Raw genomic sequence first — 25,320 nt, 5'->3', positions numbered from 1 at the left:
CCCTCCACCAGTCGGGCCTTTATGGCAGAGTGGCCCGATGGAAGCCTCTCCTCAGTGCAAGACATATGAAAGCCCGCATAGAGTTTGCTCAAAAACACATGAAGGACTCCCAGACTATGAGAAATAAAATTCTCTGGTCTGATGAGACGAAGATAGAACGTGTATGGTATGTATTGTTATGATCTGCAACATGAACTAAGGAAAGATAGGGGAAAGCTGTCCCTACAGTAAGACTAAGCTGAATCCCTACGATGTAGCGGGCTGCCTGTTCCTAGCGAACAGACCCACCTTAGTCCTCGACTAGTCTGAACGAAGACCTATAGCATAAAGGGAGGGGTCCCTAAAAGAACTAAGGACTGGGACAAAAAATGGGACACCTCCTAAATGTAACATACCTGGTCGCGGGCTTGCATGGTGCACCATCTCTCACTATGCAAGATCGAAAACTTGCTCTTTGGTCCAGTCTGCTAGCCTGGCTTCTATTCATGCTGTCTGTTTGTCTCTGTTCTGACTGCTTAGGGCGGCGGCCCGGTTACTTCCTGTTTTTTGTAGCTGCTGTGGGCACACCCCTAATGCGTCCTCAGCCTATTGCTGTCTGTCACTGGATATTTAAACCAGCTCTACCTTGAAGCTGGTGCCTGAGCAACTATTATCTTCAGTGGGCTTCTTGCCTCTGATGTGCCAGGTCCTGTTCTGTTTTTCCTGCCTGTCCGCCTTCCTGGAGGCTGTATTACCAGGCCTGTCTGAACACGCTCCTAGCCTGTTCGTCCTGCCTTCTGGGGGCCACATACCCAGACCTGTTATCTGTGTCTTCTAGCCTGTTTGTCCTCCATTCTGGGGGCCGCATAGCCAGACTCACTCCTCTATCTCGCTGCAGTGTCAGTTCCTGTCTTAACACTCAGTTCCTGTCTGAACACTCTCCTAGCCTGTTACCTGTTTTTCTTTATGTCTGTACCTTTCCTTTTTCTGCAGAGTCTGAACCTGCACCTAACTCCTACTCGTTGTCACTGTACTTCCGTTTGTGAGTTTGGAGTCCACTCGCTACTTCTTTGCAAGTACCTTGTGTGTATCTGGTTCTGCCTTTCCCTTCCAGTCTGTTCCGTGTGAACAGAGCCCTGTCCCCTCTGTCTTTGCTCACCGCTTTGGCGGTTTCCCCCTTGCTGTGCCTTGGTTACCGCCCCGGCGGTTTATCTCTGTTCTGCCTTACTTACCGCTCCGGCAGTTCCTGCCCACTCTGCCTTGTCCACCGCACCTGCGGTTTCGCTCTGCACAGCCTTGTCCACCGCACCTGCGGTTTCGCTCTGGTCAGCCTTGTCCACCACATCAGCGGTTTCGCTCTGCTCAGCCTTGTCCACCGCATCTGCGGTTTCGCTCTGCTCAGCCTTGTCCACCGCATCTGCGGTTTCGCTCTGCTCAGTCTTGTCCACCGCATCTGCGGTTTCGCTCTGCTCAGCCCTGTCCACCGCATCTGCAGTTTCGCTCTGCTCAGCCCTGTCCACCCCACCTGCGGTTTCGCTCTGCTCAGCCCTGTCCACCCCACCTGTGGTTTCGCTCTGCTCAGCCCTGCCCACCCCACCTGCGGTTTCTCTCTGCTCAGCCTTGTCCACTGCACCTGCGGTTTCGCTCTGCTCAGCCCTGTCCACCGCACCTGCGGTTTCGCTCTGCTCAGCCCTGTCCACCGCATCTGCGGTTTCGCTCTGCTCAGCCCTGTCCACCCCACCTGCGGTTTCGCTCTGCTCAGCCCTGTCCACCCCACCTGCGGTTTCGCTCTGCTCAGCCCTGTCCACCCCACCTGCGGTTTCGCTCTGCTCAGCCTTGTCCACTGCACCTGCGGTTTCGCTCTGCTCAGCCCTGTCCACCGCACCTGCGGTTTCGCTCTGCTCAGCCCTGTCCACCGCACCTGCAGTTTCGCTTTGCTCAGCCCTGTCCACGGCACCTGCAGTTTCGATTTGCTCAGCCCTGTCCACCGCACCTGTGGTTTCGCTTTGCTTAGTCCTGTCCACCGCACCTGCGGTTTCGCTCTTCTCAGCCCTGTCCACCGCACCTGCGGTTTCGCTCTGCTCAGTCCTGTCCACCGCACCGGCGGTTTCGCTCTGCTCAGCCTTGTCCACCGCACCGGCGGTTTCGCTCTGCTCAGCCTTGTCCACCGCACCTGCGGTTTCGCTCTGCTCAGCCTTGTCCACTGCACCTGCAGTGTGTATCTGGTTCTGCCTTTCCCTTCCAGTCTGTTCCGTGTGAACAGAGCCCCGTCCCCTCTGCTCAGTCTTTGCTCACCGCTTTGGAGGTTTCCCCCTTGCTCTGCCTTGCTTAACGCCCCGGCGGTTTATCTCTGCTCTGCCTTACTTACCGCTCCGGCGGTTCCTGCCCGCTCTGCCTTGTCCACCGCACCTGCGGTTTCGCTCTGCTCAGCCTTGTCCACCGCATCAACGGTTTCGCTCTGCTCAGCCTTGTCCACCGCATCTGCGGTTTCGCTCTGCTCAGCCCTGTCCACCACATCTGCGGTTTCGCTCTGCTCAGCCCTGTCCACCCCACCTGCGGTTTCGCTCTGCTCAGCCTTGTCCACTGCACCTGCAGTTTTGCTCTGCTCAGCCCTGTCCACCGCACCTGCGGTTTCGCTCTTCTCAGCCCTGTCCACCGCACCTGCGGTTTCGCTCTGCTCAGCCTTGTCCACTGCACCTGCAGTGTGTATCTGGTTCTGCCTTTCCCTTCCAGTCTGTTCCGTGTGAACAGAGCCCCGTCCCCTCTGCTCAGTCTTTGCTCACCGCTTTGGAGGTTTCCCCCTTGCTCTGCCTTGCTTAACGCCCCGGCGGTTTATCTCTGCTCTGCCTTACTTACCGCTCCGGCGGTTCCTGCCCGCTCTGCCTTGTCCACCGCACCTGCGGTTTCGCTCTGCTCAGCCTTGTCCACCGCATCAGCGGTTTCGCTCTGCTCAGTCTTGTCCACCGCATCTGCGGTTTCGCTCTGCTCAGCCCTGTCCACCACATCTGCGGTTTCGCTCTGCTCAGCCCTGTCCACCCCACCTGCGGTTTCGCTCTGCTCAGCCTTGTCCACTGCACCTGCAGTTTTGCTCTGCTCAGCCCTGTCCACCGCACCTGCGGTTTCGCTCTTCTCAGCCCTGTCCACCGCACCTGCGGTTTCGCTCTGCTCAGCCTTGTCCACCGCGCCTGCGGTTTCGCTTTACTCTGCTTGATTACCGCATTTGCGGCTCTGAACCCGTCTCCCAGTCTGTACTGAACCCTACCCAGCCTGTGCTCTAACCTGCCTGTTCCTGTATTCCCCGGTGTGGGTCAACAGCCATGTCCGGGGTCTGACCTGGAGTGGCACCTGGTCCCTCTGCTCGGTTCCTCCCTGGTGCACGGCGTCGTAGCCGTCGTGCGACCTGGGTCGGATCGGGTTGATACTTAGTTACGCCCCTCCAGGCACTCTCCGGTTCATGGCACAGTAGGATCACTAATCACGCAGACGCCAGTCAGTCCGGGCGTGTGCATAACACTAAACAGAGAAGTAGTTGCAGAACACAAAAAGACAAACTGACAAAAAGGTACTGGAGGTCCCAGAAGGACCAAGCTAACTGACAGAGAAAGGCACAGAAGCACCTGGCTAGAGAAACAGTCAAACACTGAAGTCCAGCACAGCCAAAAGGGCGGAGCTGGAATATAAAGGCAGATGGTCACGTGACCGCAAAACACAAGATGGAAAAAACAAACAGGAGGGTTCTAACATGTATGAGTGGAGAAAACCAGTCACTGCTCATCACCTGCCCAGTACAGTCCCAACAGTGAAACATGGTGGTGGCAGCATCATGCTATGGGGGTGTTTTTCAGCTGCAGGGACAGGACGATTGGTTGCAATTGAAGGAAACATGAATGCGGCCAAGTACAGAGATATCCTGGATGAAAACCCCTTCCAGAGTGCTCTGGACCTCAGACTTGGCCGGAGGTTCACCTTCCAACAAGACAATGACCCTAAGCACGCAGCTAAAATAACAAAGGATTGGCTTCAGAACAACTATGTGACCATTCTTGACTGGCCCAGCCAGAACTCTGACCTAAACCCAATTGAGCATCTCTGGAGAGACCTAAAAATGGCTGTCCACCATCCAACCTGACGGAACTGGAGAGAATCTGCAAGGAAGAATGGCAGAGGATCCCCAAATCCAGGTGTGAAAAACTTGTTGCATCATTCCCAAGAAGACTCATGGCTGTACTAGCTCAAAAGGGTGCTTCTACTCAATACTGAGCAAAGGGTCTGAATACTTATGACCATGTGATAAATCAAGCAAGCCTAGTCTGGCACAGACGGGTCTGGCTTTTAAAGGGTTGCTTTTTATGGGGATGAAAATGAAATATGTCAGAAATGGTCCAGAAGTGACCAGAAGGTACGGATAACTATCTACTATTTGTACTTAGATTCTGTTTCTCATTCTCCCTTACACTTTCATCATGCTTACATATGCACTTACTGTTTTTGCCCCACTAATCCTCACTCTCCTTCACTATCCCCAAACCCCAGCACCCTCTAAGTAAATCATCATCTCTCCTTCCCTCCTACCTCCCCACCTAACCTCATCTACAGACCTGCTCCTCAACCTCAGATCGATCCTCCCAAAACATAAAACAAGCCAGACACTCTCCTTCTCCCACCTGCTCTCCCTCTCTCTGCTTCTCCTCACTGCTGGAGACATATCTCCCAATCCTGGACCCCCACAGCTTGCACCCTCCACCAATTCCCCCACCTATCGCATCAAACCAACTGCAAACTACCACAAGCTCTCTTACGCAAAACCGGTCCCCGACTCCCACCCTGCTGCTCCCTCTCTCTGGAGCACTGTGGAATGCACGCTCTGTCTGCAACAAGCTCCATTATGTCCACTACCTCTTTACCTCTCGTCATCTCTCCTTCCTGGGCATCACAGAGACATGGCTAACACCCTCTGACACTGCCTCCCCTGCTGCGCTGTGTTACGGTGGCCTCCACTTCACCCACACTCCTCGCCCTGGAAACAGACATGGTGGAGGAGTGGGTCTTCTCCTCTCTAACAACTGCACCTTTAGCCCTACTCCTCCTCTTCCCTCCCTTATTCTCCCTTCTTTTGAAGTCCACTCCGTCCACATTTACTCTCCCTCCAACCTCCAAGTGGCTGTCATATACCGACCCCCGGGTCCGATCACTGCCTTTATTGACCAATTCTCCACCTGGCTTCTTTACTTTCTCTCTGCTGACATTCCCACAATCATCATGGGCGATTTCAACATCCCCATTGACACTCAGTGCCAGTCAGCAGCATCCAAACTCTGGTCGCTTACTTCATCCTTTGGACTTACTCAGTGGTCCTCCTCAGCCACCCACACAGACGGACACACACTAGACCTGATCTTCACCCGACTCTGCTCCCTATCTAACCTCACAACCTCCCCCCTACCCCTATCTGACCACCATCTACTCACATTCTCATCCCTGTCCTCCCCACCGGTCACCCATGTCCGGCAACTAGCACACCCCCGCAGAAACCTTGCACATCTAGAGACTCACACACTCTCTATGTTCTACCACTGACATCCATATCCTCACTCCATGACACAGACAGCGCCACCGCTTTCTACAATGCCACTCTCGCATCACCTATTGACTCGGTTGCCCCGCTTGGGCATGGCAGAGCGCGACGAGTCAACAGGCAACCCTGGCACAACAACCTCACTAAAAAGCTTCGACAAACGTCCAGGGTTGCGGAGCGGCATTGGAAGAAAACACATACTCAAGATGACTTCACTGCATTCAAACAAGCAACACTTGCATTCAAATCAGCACTCACCTCTGCTAAACAGGCCTACTTCACAACCCTCATATCCTCCCTATCCTACAACCCCAAACAGCTATTCAACACTTTTAACTCTCTCCTCCGCCCTCCATTGCCCCCTCCGACCTCCGTCATCTCTGCTGAGGAGTTTGCCACACACTTCAAAAACAAGATTGAGCAAACACGGCAAGTCTTTACTGTCCGACCACCACAACCCCTTTGTTTTCCACAGCATTTCCCTACCCCCATAACCTCCCTTCCCAACATCACGGAAATAGAGCTTACATGTCTCCTCTCCAAATCACACCTCACTACATGTGCACTCGACCCCATCTCATCCCACCTCCTCCCCACCCTCAGTCCATCCCTAACCCATCTCTTCAACCTATCACTATCTTCTGGTACTTTCCCCGCTGCCTTCAAACATGCCACAATCACCCCTATCCTCAAAAAGCCATCCCTCGACCCAACCGCCTTGTCCAGCTATCGCCCCATATCGCTGCTCCCATTTGCCTCCAAACTCCTTGAGCAACACGTTCACGCTGAACTTTCCTCCCACTTTTCATCTAACGCTCTCTTCGACAACCGACAATCCGGCTTCTGCCCCCACCATTCCACCGAAACTGCCCTTACCAAAATCACCAATGACTTACTTACAGCCAAAGCTAACAGACAATTCTCTGTACTCCTTCTTGACCTGTCCTCTGCTTTCGATACAGTTGACCATTGCCTCCTACTACAGATCCTCTCTTCCTTTGGCGTCAAAGACCTTGCCCTATCCTGGATCTCCTCATACCTTTCTAACCGTACATTTAGTGTCTCCCACTCCCACACTACCTCCTCACCCCGCCCCCTCTCTGTTGGAGTCCCTCAAGGCTCTGTCCTAGGACCCCTACTCTTCTCAATCTATACTCTTGGCCTGGGACAGCTCATAAAATCCCATGGCTTCCAGTACCATCTGTATGCTGATGACACCCAGATCTACCTCTCTGGCCCAGATGTCACCTCTCTGCTGTCCAGAGTCCAAGCATGTCTAGTAGCCATATCATCTTTCTTCTCGCTTCCTGCTACCTCAAGCTCAATGTGGACAAAACTGAACTCATTATCTTTCCCCCATCTCGCATATCTTTCCCACCTGATCTTTCCCCTTTCCCCTGTGCCTCAGAGTAACCCTTGACTCTGCCCTGTCCTTCAAACCCCACGTCCAAGCTCTCGCCACCTCCTGTCGCCTCCAGCTCAAAAATATTTCCAGAATCCGTCCTTTCCTCAACCCTCAAGCTACTAAACTGCTTGTGCATGCCCTCATCATCTCCCGCCTCGACTATTGCAACATCCTCCTCTGTGGCCTACCTGCTAACACTCTCGCACCCCTCCAGTCCATCCTCAACTCTGCTGCACGACTTGTTCATCTCTTGCCTCGCTACTCCTCAGCTACCCCCCTTTGCAAATCCCTTCATTGGCTCCCATTCCCCCAGCGTATCCAGTTCAAACTACTAATACTGACCTACAAAGCCATCCATAACCTCTCTCCTCCGTACATCTCTGAACTAATCTCCCAATATATTCCCTCACGTAACCTCCGGTCCTCCCAAGACCTCCTTCTCTCCTCCACACTTATTCGTTCGTCACGCAATCACCTCCAAGATTTCTCCCGAATATCCCCCGTCCTATGGAATTCTGTGCCTCAACACTTCCGATTATCCACCAGACCTGGATCCTTCAGACGGAATCTGAAAACCCATCTCTTCAAACAAGCTTACAGCCTGCCATGACCTTGCTTGCTGCCACCTCAACCAACAACACCGGAGCTACTGCAACCCCTCAACCTACTGTCTCCGCCCCATTCCTGTAGAATGTAAGCCCGCAAGGGCAGCGTCCTCTTCCCTCCGTACCGTTCTATCATTGTTAGTTTGTTTACTGTAAGTGATATCTGTATTTGGTATGTAACCCCTCCTTATGTACAGCGCCATGGAATCAATCGCGCTATATAAATTAATAATAATAATGTGATATTTCAGTTTTTCTTTTTTAATAAACTGGCAAAAATTTCTACATTTGTTTTTTTCCAGTCAAGATGAGGTGCAGAGTGTACTTTAATGAGAAAAAAAAATGAACTTTTTAGAATTTACCAAATGGCTGCAATGAAACAAAGAGTGAAAAATTTAAAGGGGTCTGAATACTTTGCGTACCCACTGTATGTCATCAATGTCTGATTGGCCGTGGTCCGACATCCCTGCAGATTAGTTGTTATCCGTGTCGGCGGCTGGAAGTACTTACTTGCCGAGCTTGGCCGTTTACTTGTAATTGTCTATTTGTATTCAAATCAATAGGAGGCGGATGTGCAGTACCCTGCGGCTGCCACTACAAGTAGACGGCCAGCTAGGCAAGTAAGTACTTCTAGTGGCTGCAGCCGCCGACACCGATTACAGCTGTCAGACCCCGGCCAATAAGACATTGATCACCTATCTAAGGATAAACCATCAATGTAAAAATAGTGGACAACCTCTTTAATGAATCAGTAGCATTTGACAAGTGGCAGGCACCTCTCTGTGCACCTAGCCATTAATCTTATTCCAGCCCCTGCAGAAGATTTGTGGTGTAGCGAACGCTGTCATGAAATTGACAAGCAGCGGTCACCACGACCCCACCCAAGCTTTGCCCAGTTTTTTGTAGCTGGGCGAAAATGACGTGAGATGTGACAGCCTCGAGTTGCATCCAATTTTGAGACTTTTCAAAGCTTTTACGAAAAGCTTTGATGAATCGGGTGCATTGTGTTTACCCTTACACATATAGCTTAGAGACAGCTATACAAATGTTTTTGTTTGTGGTATTTTTTAGTTGTCCTTCTGAGGCAGTATGCTCTAGGTCTGGTGCTTCTCCATTTCTAAATCTTTAACCCGTTCCCAACATGGATTTTCCATTTTTGTTTTTTCCTCCACTTCTAGGAGCCCTAACTTTTTAATCTTTTCCTTTGATAAAGTCATATGAGAGCTTTTTTTTTGTGGGACAATTTGTACTCCCCCCCCCCCCCCCCAATTTCCTTGTAGAATGTAAGATTGGGGACCTCACTCCTAATGTAACTGTTTAAACTGTCTTAAATTGTATTGAATTTATTGTCTGTACATGTCCTTGCTTAATTGTAAAGCGCTGCGGAATATGTTGGTGCTATATAAATAAAAATTATTATTATTACTTTTGAAGAACACCATTTATTTTACCATGCTATATTAAAAACAGGAAAAAATTCTACTTACAGAAGTTGCAAAAAAAAAGAAAAAAAAAGAGACTCCGCAATTTTTCTTGGGTCCGTGTGGGGTGGATTTGCTTTTACAGCATTTATTATGTGGTAAATATTACATAGGAATATTATTCTCCATATCTGTTAGATTACGGCAATGCCAAACATACATGTTTTTTTTTTTTAACCCCTTCCCAACAGATGATGTACAGTTATGTCATTTGCAGAAATGGTGCCAGCATCTTTCATGGAAGATGATGGCTGGATTATTCAGCCATCAAATGCCTCTAACAGCCGGGGGGTAGAGCAGAGATCCACCCCCGCAGCTGTTAACCTGTAAAATGCCACTGTTAATCTCTGAAAGCAACATTTAATGAGGCAGGGGAGCACGTCATTGCATGCGCAAATTTAGTGCGCCTGTGAAGTGATTGCAGGGCACCAGTCAGTTGCCATGACAGCTGGGGGTCTGCTGAAGACCACTGTGCTTGTCATGACGGTTCTCCTGTGAAAGCCAGTGTTTAGCTTTGATTTTCACTATACATAGCAAAGCTGGATGGAAATGCGGATGATTCAAACTTCTAAGATAACTTTTATGGCTGTCAGACATAGCCGGTGTCCCCATATAGAAGGCAGTGATGGTTTATTACCATCTCTGCATTCCTGATCACTGTATACACAGCACTGATAGGGTCCTCGTCGCCCCCTCCCCCCACCTCCGACTCTGCGGTCATGTGATTGCTGTGTATAGGATGGGTACAAGAGCTGCGGGATCTTAGGACACCCAGTCAGCTCAGCTATGCTGTCAGGAGGCTGAATTTAACCTTCAACTAGGGGCTAATGTACCAGCCCCAGTTATAGGGAAAATGATATACAAAAAAATATATAAAAAAAATATTTAAATGCTGAAATGCCCCTTCAATGTTTTTTCATGTGTGAAACAAATGAAAAATAAATAAAAAGCAGGGAAAAAAAAAATAAAAACCTAAAGTGAATTCAAAGTGCTGTTATTAACCCTGCCCTCACGCAAAAGAAATATAAATATCCAATATATATATATAAAAAAAACCTATTAAAACATCATATGGTCCTCAAAATTGTACCATTAAAAACTACACCTTGGCAGGAAAAAAAAACAAAACCCAAGCTCTCGCAGCTCTATTAACGGAAGTATAAAATCTATAGCTAAGCTCTATTAAAGTATAAAAAAGTTTCGGGTCTCAGAAAAGGGCGACACAAATAATTTTTTTTTCCAAATTCAATATTTTGAAGTCACTAAAATAATAGTCACGCTGAGCCGCAGAATCGGAACCACACAACGAACGCCGTCACAACAAACCCCAAAAAACATTTCACCCTTTATATTTTTTCTCCCTTTTTTAGTACATTATATGGTAAATGGTGTCATTGAAGACTATGAATCTCCTGCCATAGAGACAGCCCTCACATGGCGATGGGGTGGGAAATAAAACAGTTCTGGGAAGAAGGGAGAGGACAGCAGGGTCAGCCATAGTTTGTGCTCATACACACAGGAGCTGAGGTAATGCCGCTATATGTTGTGAGTGGCCGATGTACACGGAGGAGCCGCTCTCCGACACCCTCCATGTCAGGGGCACGGCCTGCTCTCCCGCCTGTCACTCCCCTCCTGGGATACTTGTTTATGTCACGAAACCCGTTCGTGTCACCAGCCATTTTGTGCTGACACTTAACGCGCCACACAACTAATAATTACCAATACTATATATTACAAAAAAAACGATAATGGCGGACCACGATAGGTCAATAACCCCTCCGACGCCGGTAATAAAGGAGGTTAGAGAATAAAACGCTACGTATTTATTTGCCCACAACCAAAATGGCGGTCACAGTTGCCCTCCCGGCTCCCGTAGTGCGAATTGTGTATTGTGGGCATGGAATCCCCAGGGCTGCCCTTCGCTCCTCTGCGCGCATGCGCAACAGGAAACTCCGTGATCTGGCTCTGGAACCCAGGGAAGGAAAACAGCCACTAAGAAGAGAGAGGCAGGGGTAGCTGGGAAATCTAGGAGCAAGCACAGGCCTGAGCCAGCCAGCTGCATTACCTGCCCCCTATCTGCTCAGCGAACGGACCCGCAGGGGGCAAACTGCTTCTGTGGGCACTGCACGGCTTTCCTATGCAGCCAGACACGGAGACCCCGGTGCCAGCCTAGAGGAGCCGTGCAAGGAGGGGCTGCTGCTGCCAGGACATCACAACAGCCAGCAAACACAACAATAACAAGGATGAGAGGGAAGTCATAAAGGGTTTATTGCTCTTTGTTGTGCCCCTTATTTGCCCCCTACTGCAGAGGCCTGGCAGGAAGGGGCTGCCTGTCACCAACGTCATCTGCTGGAGGTGAGTGCCTGTGTGTGGTGCCCAGCATGGCACTGGGAGCTGGCAGCTGGTGCCTGTGTCCCCTCCATGACAAGAGCATGTCACCTGTGCAGGTGTGGGGGCAGGGAGAGGAGCTGCCATGTACAGCCCAGCCTCCTGTACAGCAGGCTGACAGCACCATGTGTGCGGCAGGACAGGGGCTTACCTGCCGTTATGTCCCCCCGCTGCCCGGAGCACAGGGTATATATATGTATTACATGAGAGCGCATACGTTGTCGCAGGTTTCCTCCTGTCAGATGTTGTCGCTGCAGCTGTCACCTCTCATGGTAGTCAGCGGGAGCTTTTGATTTCTCTTTTATGACCAATCACCTGACAGGTAGTTGTCTGGGCATTGCTATGACAGCTGCCTGGCAATGCCCAATGTCAGCGGATAATAGGAATTTTGTGACAACTTTTTGCCAACTTTTTTTTTTGTCTATTTTGCTGCCAGCATTGCGGAGGACACATCGGGCTTGATATCCATTGTGATTGGAAACGATATTTGTAGTTCCATGTATGTTGTGACCTATTGCTGGTGGAACATGTGCAGCGTTACATCCGATTTATCATTCTATCATGTATGTTATATAATTCTGCATTAAGCCTGTTACTGTAAGGCCGCTCCACTCTCCTGACAGGCAATGATCAGTGTCCCAAACTTATCAGCGTGATAGGCAAATATGAGGCCGTGGAATTGGGTGAAGAGACCTTCTGCTAGTCCAGGTATCACAGACTGTGAATGCTCAATCTAAGGCTGCATTCACACATGTATGTGAGTGTTACCATCTGGACCAGTTTTGTTTGTTTTTTCCATTCACTCTTTACACTTCAGAGCGCTATTCTAATTTTATTTGTTTTTAATTGATACATTGTTAAGTATATCTGCTGTGTTTCATCCACGTCTTACAGATCCCCATAGACATTAATGGCCGAGTCTAATCCACATAATGAATGAGAATTGGACATGCTCTGAGTCTCATGGATCGGAGAAACGGATTCATTTTTAAAACTGATGTGTGTATGAATCAATGAAACTGTGCGGGTCAAATAAAAAAAGACAGCACTAGGATGTGTCACACGGATGTGGGAATGTAGCCTCAGACTGGACTCAGGTCCGTGTGTTACATTCCGAATATGGACCATGAAGCACGGACTGGCCGCAAGATCCGGACCCGCACTTGATAGCCTTGTATATGCCTATAAGGTCATGACCCCACTATCAGTATTTGGCCAGTATTCCGTCAGTATTTTTTCTGAGGCGTGGGAGCCAAAACCAGGTGAGGAACAATCAGAGAAAAGGTATAATAGAAACAAGTCCCCAATTCTGCATTTATCACCCACTCCTGGTTTTGGCTCCCACTCCTGAGAAAAAATACTGATAGTGGGGCCGTGGCCTAAGGCTGACAAGTTAGGGTCAAGAGAGCCTCAAGTTCACATGGGATGAAAAGAGTACATGCCTGATAAGCTTGAAATTTCTGTCTTTGCTATAACATGTGAAATCTGCAGCAGACACCTGAAGGAAATATCTGACTTATAAGCTGTGTTCACATGTTGCAGCCACATTGCTGATGAAAACTGCACCTCTTAGCTTGATGACAGCAGCTAAAAGCATCCTCGCTTCAAAATGTGGGAAAATAGGCATTCACTGCTCAGGCACTGACAATGAAGCTGCCGTCATCTACAAGGTGCACTACTCAGCATGTTGCTGCTGTTTTCCGTTGCGATGCGTTAACACAGTCATGGGGTTTGTAGCCGATTTTTCTTCTATTATGTAACGGGTTTGATGATAATATTCACATTGGACTATACTTTTACTTACAAAATCTGTAACAAGTAAGCAACATGTGAACATGTTAATGATTTCTGTTGTAAACTTTTGGTACTGTGATCTGTGCAGTGCAAGTGAACTACCACAAAGTGCAGGTGACCAGGTACCGCTTCACATTGGTCATTGGTGGGGATCTGCTGTTCAACTGCACTTCTTATCCTGCCAGGCATAACAGTTCTCATCAGTCTTCCCCATTGCTAGATTTTACTTCTTTAAAGGGGTTTTCCCATGAACAAAAGTTCATTTTAATCAATAGCTGTGTCTGACCGTACAGGAACATGGTCTGATGATACCACATCTCCTGGGCAGGGGAGGAAGCAAAAGACTATACAGACATTACAGCACAAGATCACAGCTGATTCTTTCTTTTTAATAAAACATTTGCCTGCCTGTTTTTAAACAATGTTTTACTTCAAAGAAAGAATCAGCTGTGATCCCCTGTTCTAATGTGGTTATACTCTTTTTGCTCCCCCCCCCCTTGCCCAGGAGATGTGGTATGATCAGACCATGTTCCATACAGGTCAGACACAGCCATTGATTAAAATGAACTTTTGTTCGTGGGAAAACCCTTTTAAAGGGGTTTCCACTACTTATTATTCCCCCCACAATGTATCCCTCCGGGGCCAATAAGTGTCTTTGTAATTACCTTCTGTTGCAGTTACGGCCTGTGAGCGGCGCTATCAGTGGCCGCTCACAGGCATCACGTGACCCTCGGCGGCGGTCGGCGCTGACATCCGCTGATGTCATGATTCCGGATGCAGCCGGGGGTCTCTGTCTTCTGCGTTCCACCGGTGGATCCTGGTTTGTGGGCGGGGTTACCCCACACGTCACACCTGACATCCACCGCACGCTTTCCCTCTCCTCATTCATCGAGAAAGCGCGCGGTAGATGCTGGGTGTGACGCGTGGGGTAATCCCGCCCACAGCATCCATCGCGGGGCCCGCCTCACTGATGTCACGCCTTACTTGACATTACATCAGTGGCGGGTCACGTGATGCCTGTGAGCGGCTACTGATAGCGCCGCTCACAGGCAGAAACTGCAACAGAAGGTAGTTACAGAGACACTTATGGGCCCTGGGGGGGATACGTTGGGGGTATAATAAAAAGTTGTGGCCAACTTCTTTAAGGGTTAGGCCAGTTTCACACATCTGACATTTACAGTCTTGAGTAGAGATCACGATGTCCGGACCGTCTGTTTGCCCTGATGCAAAAGGAGGCATTTCTGTGAAACTGACCTTAGATGCTGTGCTCTTTGATTTTACTACTTTGCTCTATCATACATTGGCAGAGAGATCACGCAGATCCCACAGCTGCCACCAAATTGTCAGAGGACACAACTCCGCTGCCTCCAATCGTCAGTCAATTGCGTAATTGTCCTGACAAGTGATTGACGAGGCTGTGGCTGTTTCCACTACTTGGCCAGTTGTTGGGGAACACACAGTGAGCGTATGGTATATACACCTCCGATTCCAAGACATGAAATATGTATATATATATAAAGTGTATCGTATATGTACCCCGATACGATCACTACCAACTCCACAATAACAAAAGAACTACTAGCTGCTACCACCAATCGTTTATACAGACTGATTGGACACCAGTTACAGGTAGCATATGGCTTCAGGGGTGCGATTTACAGAGCAAGAGGAACGGAGCTATTAAATTTGATATATTTAATCCGCAAAGGTAGGCAGTGTTTATAAAAAAAAATATATATATATATATATATATATATATATATATATATACACACAGAGATGTTACAAAATGGAATCAAAACAATCACATAAAATAAAAGTACTAAATCTGTTTCACAGAAATGGATCAGAGCTAAGCGGAGGGAAACCTTCCTTAGAGCAACTCCTTAGACAAATGGACAGAACCACAGGGTACTGTCTCTTACAGAACTGACCAATGACGAAAACCCCAAAGTCTGCTTTTTTTATTAGATCAAGGGTACGCCCACATACCTCCCCTTGGTGAGTTCATATGGGGGTTGATCATGGGAGGTGCTAGGTCTTTTAGAAGTTTGAGATCCCCAACTTTCAGGATATCTTCACTCCTGGAGGACACAGGTGGGAGATATTGTTGTCATGTTTCCTATCACGATTTTACCTTTCTATGGAGATGAAACATGCCATGAGTAGTAGCATTATCCATCTGACCCGATATTAAGTTGGAGGTGTTCGGTTGGACTTACAGTGATGTGAGTGGATGCTTTATGTTCTTCCCTTTGCTACGACGCCGAAAATATAGTTCCCTTAAATATCCGGATCTATGCAAACCCTAATATTCATCACAGGCTCCAGAGAGTCTGAGATTATTTTGAATAAAGAAAGCCCTTGTAGTTCTCTGCCCCTGAGTATACAAATCCTAGATTTGTTGGCTGGTTCTCATCAGATCTCTTGTTATAATTACCTATTCATGACAGGAGGTCTTATTTCAATGGAGGTTGAAGTGTCAGCTCTTTCTCACTTTCATAGTTATAATTAATCCCATATATTCAATGTGATGGTGATATGTCCCCTCTCTGGGGATGTCTTTATGAATTTAACATTTTTTCTCTACGACATACAGGTGCTTCTCAGCTTCTCACAAAATTAGAATATCATCAAAAAGTTAATTTATTTCAGTTCTTCAAGACAAAAAGTGAAACTCATATATTATATAGAGTCATTACAAACAGAGTGATCTATTTCAAGTGTTTATTTCTGTTAATGTTGATGATTATGGCTTACAGCCAATGAAAACACAAGTCATGATCTCAGTAAATTAGAATAATTAACAAAAAACACCTGCAAAGGCTTCCTATGCGTTTAAAAAGGCCCCTTAGTCTGTTTCAGTAGGCTCCACAATCATGGGGAAGACTGCTGACTTGACAAATGTCCAGAAGGCAATCATTGACACACTCCACAAGGAGGGTAAGCCACAAAAGGGCATTGCTAAAGAAGCTGGCTGTTCACAGAGTGCTGTATCCAAGCATATTAATGGAAAGTTGAGTGGAAGGAAAAAGTGTGGTTGAAAAAGGTGCACAAGCAACCGGGATAACCGCAGCCTTGAAAGGATTGTTAAGAAAAGGCTGTTCAAAAATTTGGGGTTGATTCACAATGAGTGGACTACTGCTGGAGTCATTGCTTCAAGAGCCTCTACACACAGACGTATCCAGGACATGGGCTACAAGTGTCACATTCCTTGTGTCAAGCCACTCATGACCAATAGACAACACCAGTAGCGTCTTACCTGGGCCAAGTAGAAAAAGACCTGGACTGTTGCTCAGTGGTCCAAGGTGGTGTTTTCAGATGAAAGTAAATTTTACATTTCATTTGGAAATCAAGGTCCCAGAGTCTGGAGGAAGAGTGGAGAGGCCACAATCCAAGCTGCTTGAGGTCTAATGTGAAGCTTCCACAATCAGTGATGGTTTGGGGAGCCATGTCATCTGCTGGTGTAGGTCCACTGTGTTTTATCAAGACCAAAGTCAGCCCAGCCGTCTACCAGGACATTTTAGAGCACTTCATGCTTCCCTCTGCCGGCAAGCTTTATGGAGATGGAAATTTCATTTTCCAGCAGGACTTGGCACCTGTCCACACTGCCAAAAGTACCAATACCTGGTTTAAAAACAACAGTATCACTGTGCTTGATTGGCCAGCAAACTCACCTGACCTTAACCCCATAGAGAATCTATTATAGCGAATCTATGGAGTATTGTCAAGAAGAAGATGAGAGACACCAGACCCAACAATGAAGATGAGCTGAAGGCTGATATCAAAGCAACCTGGGCTTCCATAACACCTCAGCAGTGCCACAGGCTGATCACCTCCATGCCACGCCGCATTGATGCAGTAATTGATGCAAAAGGAGCCCTGACCAAGTATTGAGTGCATTTACTGAACATACATTTCAGTAGGCGAACATTTCGGATTTTAAAAACATTTTTCAAGCTAGTGTTATAAAGTATTCTAATTTACTGAGATAATGACTTTTGTGTTTTCATTGGCTGTAAGCCATAATCATCATCATTAACAGAAATAAACACTTGAAATAGATCACTCAGTTTGTAATGACTCTATATAATATAGGAGTTTCACTTTTTGTATTGAAGAACTGAAATAAATTAACTTTTTGATGATATTCTAGTTTTGTGAGAAGCACCTTTACATCTTTGGAGGTCAGGTATCATTATTGCAGTACTGTTTAAAGCCCTGTTCATGTCAGTGTTTTTGCCAGGGAATCCGGTATTCTTGGCACCAAGAATAATATAGTATGCGGCATTATTCTTTTTGTCAAAAATACTGAAAGCCGGATGGACCCACTTCTTAGAAGGGTTAATTAACATCTGTTGGGAAACTAATACATCTCGGGATCTGTGCACACAGTGGTAGAGCCCTCTGTTAGAGGAAAATGCTCCCAATGTATGCCACTATGTCCTATTTATTTTTTTGCCTTGGCCCTCTGTCTAGGAAAGTGCATTTGGCTGTGCTGTCCAACATGGTTGACAAAAAGTAAGAGTTTAAGGCCGAGTTCACATCCCCTCTTTGCCACTCATCCGAAGCCCTGAAAAACGGGAATTGGTTAGAACCGCTGACGAAGCCATTGAGTTTAATGGAGCAGATGGAGCCAGTTTGTGCTTTGTTCAACCTCCTTTTCAGCAGCATCCATCTTTAATGCTAAACACGAAAGCGCAGTTGACCACGCTCAAAAAGGACAGACAGGGCATAAAGTGATTCCATCTGCTTCATTAACACTTGCCCCTTCGGCTGTTGTGCCTGAATCCCATTTTTCAAGGCATAAGAACTGGCAAACCCACTAATGAAGCAAAAACGGAATATGAACATAGGCTAAAAAGACACTTCTTTGGCCACCAGTAAATGATTGGAGCACTATGATCAACCCCTTGAAGCATATGGAAATAACATTACATCCACTCTGGGTTCCACGTGTGAACAGGGCTCAGGAGCTGAGTGGACTCCACATGAGGCATCTGCCTGTAACTCCAGTGACTGGAGCTAGCTCCAGTGACTGCTGTCTAACCATTTAGATGCCTCTGTCAGTCACTGAAAGCGGCATTTAAATGGCTGTGACATGTGCTCCCCCTGCTGAAGGGGCTGCCATTTTGGTATTTCTGTGAAGCCTAATCATAAGCCAAAATTTTAACTCTATACTGCAGTACTTTAGTATTACAGTATATACACTGCTCAACAAAATAAAGGGAACACTCAAATAACACATCCTAGATCTGAATGAATGAATGAAATATTCTCATTGAATACTTTGTTCTGTACAAAGTTGAATGTGCTGACAACAAAATTACACAAAACTCACCTATGGAAAACAAATTTATTAACCAATGGAGGCCTGGATTTGGAGTCACCCCAAAAATTAAAGTGGAAAAACACACTACAGGCTGATCCAACTTTGATGTAATGTCCTTAAAACAAGTAAAAATGAGGCTCAGTATTGTGTGTGGCCTCCATGTGCCTGTATGACCTCCCTACAACGCCTCGGCATGCTCCTGATGAGATTGCGGATGGTCTCCTGTGGGATCTCCTCCCAGACCTGGATTAAAGCATCCACCAACTCCTGGACAGTGTGTGGTGCAACGTGATGTCGGTGGATGGAGCGAGACATGATGTCACAGTGTGCTCAATCGGAATCCGGTCTGGGGAACGGGCGAGCCAGTCCATAGCTTCAATGCCTTCATCTTGCAGGAACTGCTGACACACTCCAGCCACATGAGGTCTGGCATTGTCCTGCATTAGGAGGAACCCAGGGCCAACCGCACCAGCATATGGTCTCACAAAGGGACCTGTACCCAATGGCAGTCAGGCTACCTCTGGCGAGCACATGGAGGGCTGTGCGGCCCTCCAAAGAAATGCCACCCCACACCATTACTGACCCACCTTCAAACCGGTCATGCTGAAGGATGTTGCAGGCAGCAGATCGCTCTCCACGGCGTCTCCAGATTCTGACACGTCTGTCACATGTGCTCAGTGTGAACCTGCTTTCATCTGTGAAGAGCACAGGGTCCAGTGGCGACTTTGCCAATCCTGGTGTTCTGTGGCAAATGCCAAGCGTCCTGCACGGTGTTGGGCTGTGAGCACAGCACAACCCCCATCTGTGGACGTTGGGCCCTCATACCATCCTCATGGAGTCGGTTTTTAACCGTTTGTGCAGACACATGCACATTTGGGGCCTGATGGAGGTCATTTTGCAGGGCTCTGGCAGTGCTCCTCCTGTTCCTCCTTGCACAAAGGCGGAGGTAGCGGTCCTGCTGCTGGTGTACTGGCCTGTCTCCTGGTAGCGCCTCCAGCCTCTGGACACTACGCTGTCAGACACAGCAAACCTTCTTTCCCCAGCTAGCATTGATGTGCCATCCTGGGTGAGCTGCACTACCTGAGCAACTTCTGTGGGTTGTAGAGTCTGTCTCATGCTACCACGAGTGTGAAAGCACAACCAACATTCAAAAGTGACCAAAATATCAGCCAGAAAGCATTGGTACTGAGATGTGGTCTGTGGTCCCCACCTGCAGAACCACTCCTTTACTGAGTGTGTCTTGATAATTGCCAATAATTTCCATCTATTGTCTATTCCATTTGCACAACAGCATGTGAAATTGATTGTCAATCAGTGTTGCTTCCTAAGTGGACAGTTTGATTTCACAAAAGTTTGATTTACTTGGAGTTATATTCTGTTGTTTAAGTGTTCCCTTTATTTTTTGAGCAGTGTATAAAACAAGCAATCACAGGTTCAAGACCTTAAGGCCTAATTCAGATGGACACCTATATGGACCACAATGACTAGAATGACCGTGGGTCTCTAGACCTGATCTTACAGTCTATGTGTCCATGAGGCTGTAAGTTGGTATCAGGAGACCCATGGTCAGTCTGAGCATTGTCGTCCGTATATGAACTGTGAAATACATTTCGTGAAAGCAGCCTAAGGGGAATAAAAAATAAAAATAAATGTAAAAAATTTAAAGAGAAATTAATAAAAAATATAAAAGCTTGAGTGACCAACTACGGAATGATGAGAAGTCGCCAGGAGTAGAGAGTGAATGGAAGTCAGGACAGAGCCCTGACGTGCCGAGACAGTGGGACTGCCCCCTCAAATCAGGACAGTCCCACCGAATCTGGGGCGGTGGGTGGGGAGGTATGCTACATGCATGGTTACCGGGAGGGAATAAACATATATCCTGCTTAGAGACACTCCCTTTCAATTATGGGGGCGTGCACAGAGTGATTACGGTCATGGCTATGTGACTACTGTGAGCGGCAGCTGTAACCACCTCCCTTTACTTTGATTGACAGCTAATGCTGCACATAAATGCTGCAGTGCGAGCTGTCAATCAAAGTGCAGGGGAGTGGTTACAGCCACCGCTTACAGTATAGTGAACCATGAGTTTAATGGCTCCATCCACCGTCCTCATAACTGAAAACTGGGGGCTCCCGGGAGGATATAAACTTATTTCTCCCAGTTGCCTGGCTTTCGGTAAGGCGGCCAGGCAGAATCTTAATGCTGTTTACCTGCAAATTAACCATATGTCTACAGTTAAATATCATTTTTTGCATATAACTGGTTCCCTTTAAAGTACAATTTCTACATTGTCCTGAAAGTGTGTGCCTCTTAGGGCAGGCTTTTCAGTACCAGTGCTCAGTGCTTTCAGTACCGCAGTTTTCTTGAAACCGTTTCTAATTGTCTTAAAGAGGTATTCCCATCTCTAAGATCCTATCCCAATATGTTGTAGGTATAATAATATTAGCAAATACCTCCAATTAGAAATGTAGTATAGTATTTTTGATTCGCTGCATCTCTTTCCTCATGTGCAGGCATTGCAGGACCTTAGGTATCCATGGTTACGTCCACTGATAAAGTGACAGTGAGTTAGCTAGTTGCTAGTTGTTATAACCGTGGATACCTAAGGTCCTGCAATGCCTGCACGAGGTAAGTGACATAGCAAATCAAAATTACTATACTACATTTCTAATTGGCTTTATTCGCTAATATTGTTATTATTACTCCTACTACATATTGGGATAGGATCTTGGAGATGGGAATACCCCTTTTAAGTCTCCAGTAATTTGTACACTACACCTGGAGAAAGTAGTACATTATACTTTGACCCATGTAGGTTGGATACCTTATTCGCTAGCTGTTAGTGAGTTTCAGGTCCTGACATGCCATGCTAATCACAATGCCCCACGATTATGAAAGCTGTGGGTCACGGATGTGTGACTGTTAAACAATGCGTGTTATAGTACATGTCGAAATTGTTTTCTTGTAATGCGGGACATGTGAGTATCTTTACCAAGCGAAAACAAGCGCTGAGATCTGACCCTTGTCTTCTAATACTATGTAAAGCTACAAGCGGCAATAACGCTGCAGAATCGCTTAAAAAACGCTTGGTAGAAGGTCTGCCATGTTACCCAATGATAATCCGCATGTGCTGTGCACACGCTGCGGAAATTTCCGCTGCGGGTTATCATTGCGGAAAAAAACGCAGCACTACCAATTATTTTGTGGAAGCGCTGCGTTTTCGCCGCCATTGACTTGCATTGGAACGCATGGATTACGCATCACTGCATCTGTAGATACGGAATCCAAGCGTTTCAATGTGCGGATGGTACCCGGGTTTGAAGGACAGGAGACTCTGCTCCAGACCCGGGTACCATAGAACCTGTAAAAAAAAGAATAAAATAAAAAATATTATATTTACCTTCTGATGGCCCCCGGTGTCTTTGTCTTCGCTTGCCGGCAGCTCGCGGTAGACTAAAAGGACCTGCGGTGACGTCATTTTTGTCATGTGACGGGTCACGCGACGCTGACGTTGGCAGGTCCTTCAGTGTACCGCGAGCTGCCTGCAAGCCAGGACGGATGGAATAAAGACTCCGGAGGCCATCAGAAGGTAAGTATATATTTATTTTTTATTTTTTACCATTCTTTCGGTCACAGTATATATATCCATGCCGGTTGCATGGATTTATATAGTGTGACCAAGTTGTCAAGCACTTTCCAAGTGATGCTAAAATCGCTTGGAAAGCGCTTGTCAACCCGCATGTGGAAATGCATGTGAAGAAAGCTTCACATCCGCATGTCCCTGGCAGGAAAAACGCATGTAAAATCCGCATGTACAATCCACATGCGTTTTTTCTGCCAGGGAGATGCAGAAACGCTCAGGAAAAAATCCTGAGCATTTCTGCATCGTGGGCACATAGCATTATGGCGCAAAGACAGACCCCAGTATAATCAATAGGGGCCCCTCAGCTTTCGTTTGCATTATTTGTGTAATAAATCTGTATAAAAAGTACATGTATTATAAAATATATTGTAGGAATTCACGCTCAGCAGCAGGTAATGTTCACACAGGCAATGCGGGTTGGTCCAAACTTGCAGTTTTATTGCTTTCATAAAATGCCCTAGGGATTCAAAACCAAAACAGCTTCTTCTGGGCACAAAGATATCAAAGCAGATAAATAACAGTTCATTCAGCAGGGCACATGTCAGTGCGGGCTCATCCAAACAGATTACAGTCTTCTCCCTCTCAGTTTCTGGCTGAGACTGCTAACACCAGAGGTCTTTTCTTCCTCCGAGATACAATAAGGTGATATATACGCTTCTTTTTCTCGAAGCAATCTTTATATAGAGAAGACGTACGGTCCTACCAGTCTCTGTATCACTTCCAGCGTCAAACAGAAGTATCCAACTCCATGCACAGTTCACACTTAACAGGCTGCAGCCTCTACACGTTACGCTGCAGCTCCAACACACAGACTGCTCAGCTTTCCTAGCTGACCTTTCCAGTCTATATTCAGAGAGAGACTCTAGCTTGTTTCTCTCCCAGCTGCAGCTCACATTTTGGCTGAACACACTCCACTCTGCTCAACATACCCATCAGACTCAATGTTGAGATCATGGCTCTGTGGTGGCCATGTCAATACTTCCAGGACTACATACAATGAGAACAATGGGGATAGGGGAAAATATATGTATGTGGGTTAAGAACTGCCTCAGTGATAGAAAACAAAGGGTGGTTATTAATGGAACACACTCAGACTGGGTCTCAGTTAACAGTGGGGTACCACAGGGGTCAGTATTGGGCCCGCTTCTTTTTAACTTATTTATTAATGACCTTGTAGTAACATACAGAGTAGTATTTCAATATTTGCAGATGACACTAAACTCTGCAGGGTAATCAATACAGAGGAGGACAATTTTATATTACAGGAGGATCTATGTAAACTAGAAGCTTGGGCTGATAAATGGCAAATGAGCTTTAATGGGGATAAATGTAAGGTAATGCACTTGGGCAGAGGAAATAAAATGTACAATTATATGCTTAATTGTAAAACACTGGAAAAACTGTCACTGAAAAGACCTGGGTGTATTGGTGGACGACAAGCTCACGTTTGGTGGCCAGTGTCAGGCAGCTGCTGCAAAGGCAAATAAAATAATGGGATGCATTAAAAGAGGCATAGATGCTCATGAGGAGAACATAATTTTACCTCTATACAAGTCATTAGTGCGACCACACTTAGAATACTGTGTACAGTTCTGGTCTCCGGTGTATAAGAAATACATAGCTGAACTAGAGCGGGTGCAGAGAAGAGCGGGTGCAGAGAAGAGCGACCACGGTTTATTAGAAGACTGGGGGGGTCTGCAATACCAAGACAGGTTATTACATTTGTAGTTATTTACTTTGGAAAAACGAAGGCTTAGGGGTGATCTTATTACTATGTACAAGTATATGAGGGGACAGTACAAAGACCTTTCTACTGATCTTTTTACTCTGAGGCCTAAGACGGGGACAAGGGGGCATCTTCCACGTCTGGAGGAAAGAAGGTTTAATCATAATCACAGATGGGGATTCTTTACTGTAAGAGCAGTGAGACTATGGAGCTCTCTGCCGCATGATGTTGTAATGAGTGATTCACTGTTAAAATTTAAGAAGGGCATGGATGCCTTTCTTGAAAAGTATAATATTACAGGTTATATATACTAGATTCCTTGATAGGGCGTTGATCCAGGGAACTAGTCTGATTGTCGTATGGAGTCGGGAAGGAATTTTTTTCCCAATGTGGAGCTTGGTGTTTGCCACATGGTTTTTTTTTGCCTTCCTCTGGATCAACATGTTAGGCTATGGGTTGAACTAGATGGACTTAGTCTTCCTTCAACCTTAAATACTATGTTACTATGTTACATGTTCTTCTCTACGCCGAAGATAATTTTTAATGACATTGGCTCCAAGTTTATTCTGCAGCAGGACTACCCCACACATACTGCCAATCAGTTGCTTCTCTAATGGTAATGCATGAAGGATATGTATCTGCCTGTATTTTTCAGTACTGAGGACACCAAGAAATGGGCAGAATTGAGAACCATAGATGCCAGTAGTCTGAAACTTAGTGCATCAGATGAAAGACACTTCATGATTACTTGCCTTCTTAATCGGATGATGTTCAGCAGTGCCATGAGCTCAGAACTGACAGCAACCAGTGGAACCCAGCTACACCCATCTACTGTTCAGAGAAGTCTGGCCAGAAGTGGTCTTCATGGAAGGATTGCAGCCAAACAATAGGAAACAGGAACTGCAGTGCAGAGATATGGCAGCAGGCGCTATGGACTGAGGAGTCAAAATGTGAAATATTTGGCTGTAACAGAAAGCAGTTTGTTTGCCAAACATCTGAAGAGTGCTTCCCCCTCCCGTCTGGGACATTACATCACAAAACAGTGTGCAGCTACCCCTGTGAGTAATAGCCAGTCTGAGGAGGGGGCGTGGCCACTCACCTTGTGCTCTGCAGAGAGACGGCTATTATCAGGAGACTGGCTGATAACAGCGGGGAGCTGCACACTGCTGTAATGTTCCAGTCGGAAGGGGTGAGCAGTTAAGAGCAGCTCCTGTCACATCAGCCCTATGATAATGTCTCCCAGTCTGAGGTGAGGGGGCGTGGTCTGCTCACTGCCAGTAGCCCTGCAGTGAAGGAGATCTTATCAGGGGGCTGGCTGCTGCTACTAAAAACCAGGAGTAGGCCACGCCCCCCCCCCAATGTTCTCACCTCCGACTACAGTCAGGGAGACAT

The 25,320-nt window shown here is 47.0% G+C and overlaps 1 protein-coding gene across 3 annotated transcripts in view; it reads left to right on the top strand.

Moving 5' to 3' along the window:
* Positions 1-10,965: 10,965 nt before the first annotated feature.
* Positions 10,966-25,320, top strand: part of MBD6 (methyl-CpG binding domain protein 6) — a 71,749-nt gene continuing 57,394 nt past the window's right edge. For all 3 annotated transcript variants that reach the window (XM_073663310.1, XM_073663309.1, XM_073663308.1), the window contains exon 1: positions 10,966-11,400. The gene's annotated coding sequence lies outside the window, so the exon portion shown is untranslated. The remainder of the gene's footprint in view (positions 11,401-25,320) is intronic.

This window comes from Phyllobates terribilis, unplaced genomic scaffold (assembly GCF_046119375.1).
Source record: "Phyllobates terribilis strain yellow unplaced genomic scaffold, ASM4611937v1 Scaffold_2__4_contigs__length_985480577, whole genome shotgun sequence".
NCBI lineage: Eukaryota > Metazoa > Chordata > Amphibia > Anura > Dendrobatidae > Phyllobates > Phyllobates terribilis.
Note: the sequence above shows the minus strand (reverse complement) of the source record. Positions and strands in the feature narration are given on the sequence as shown.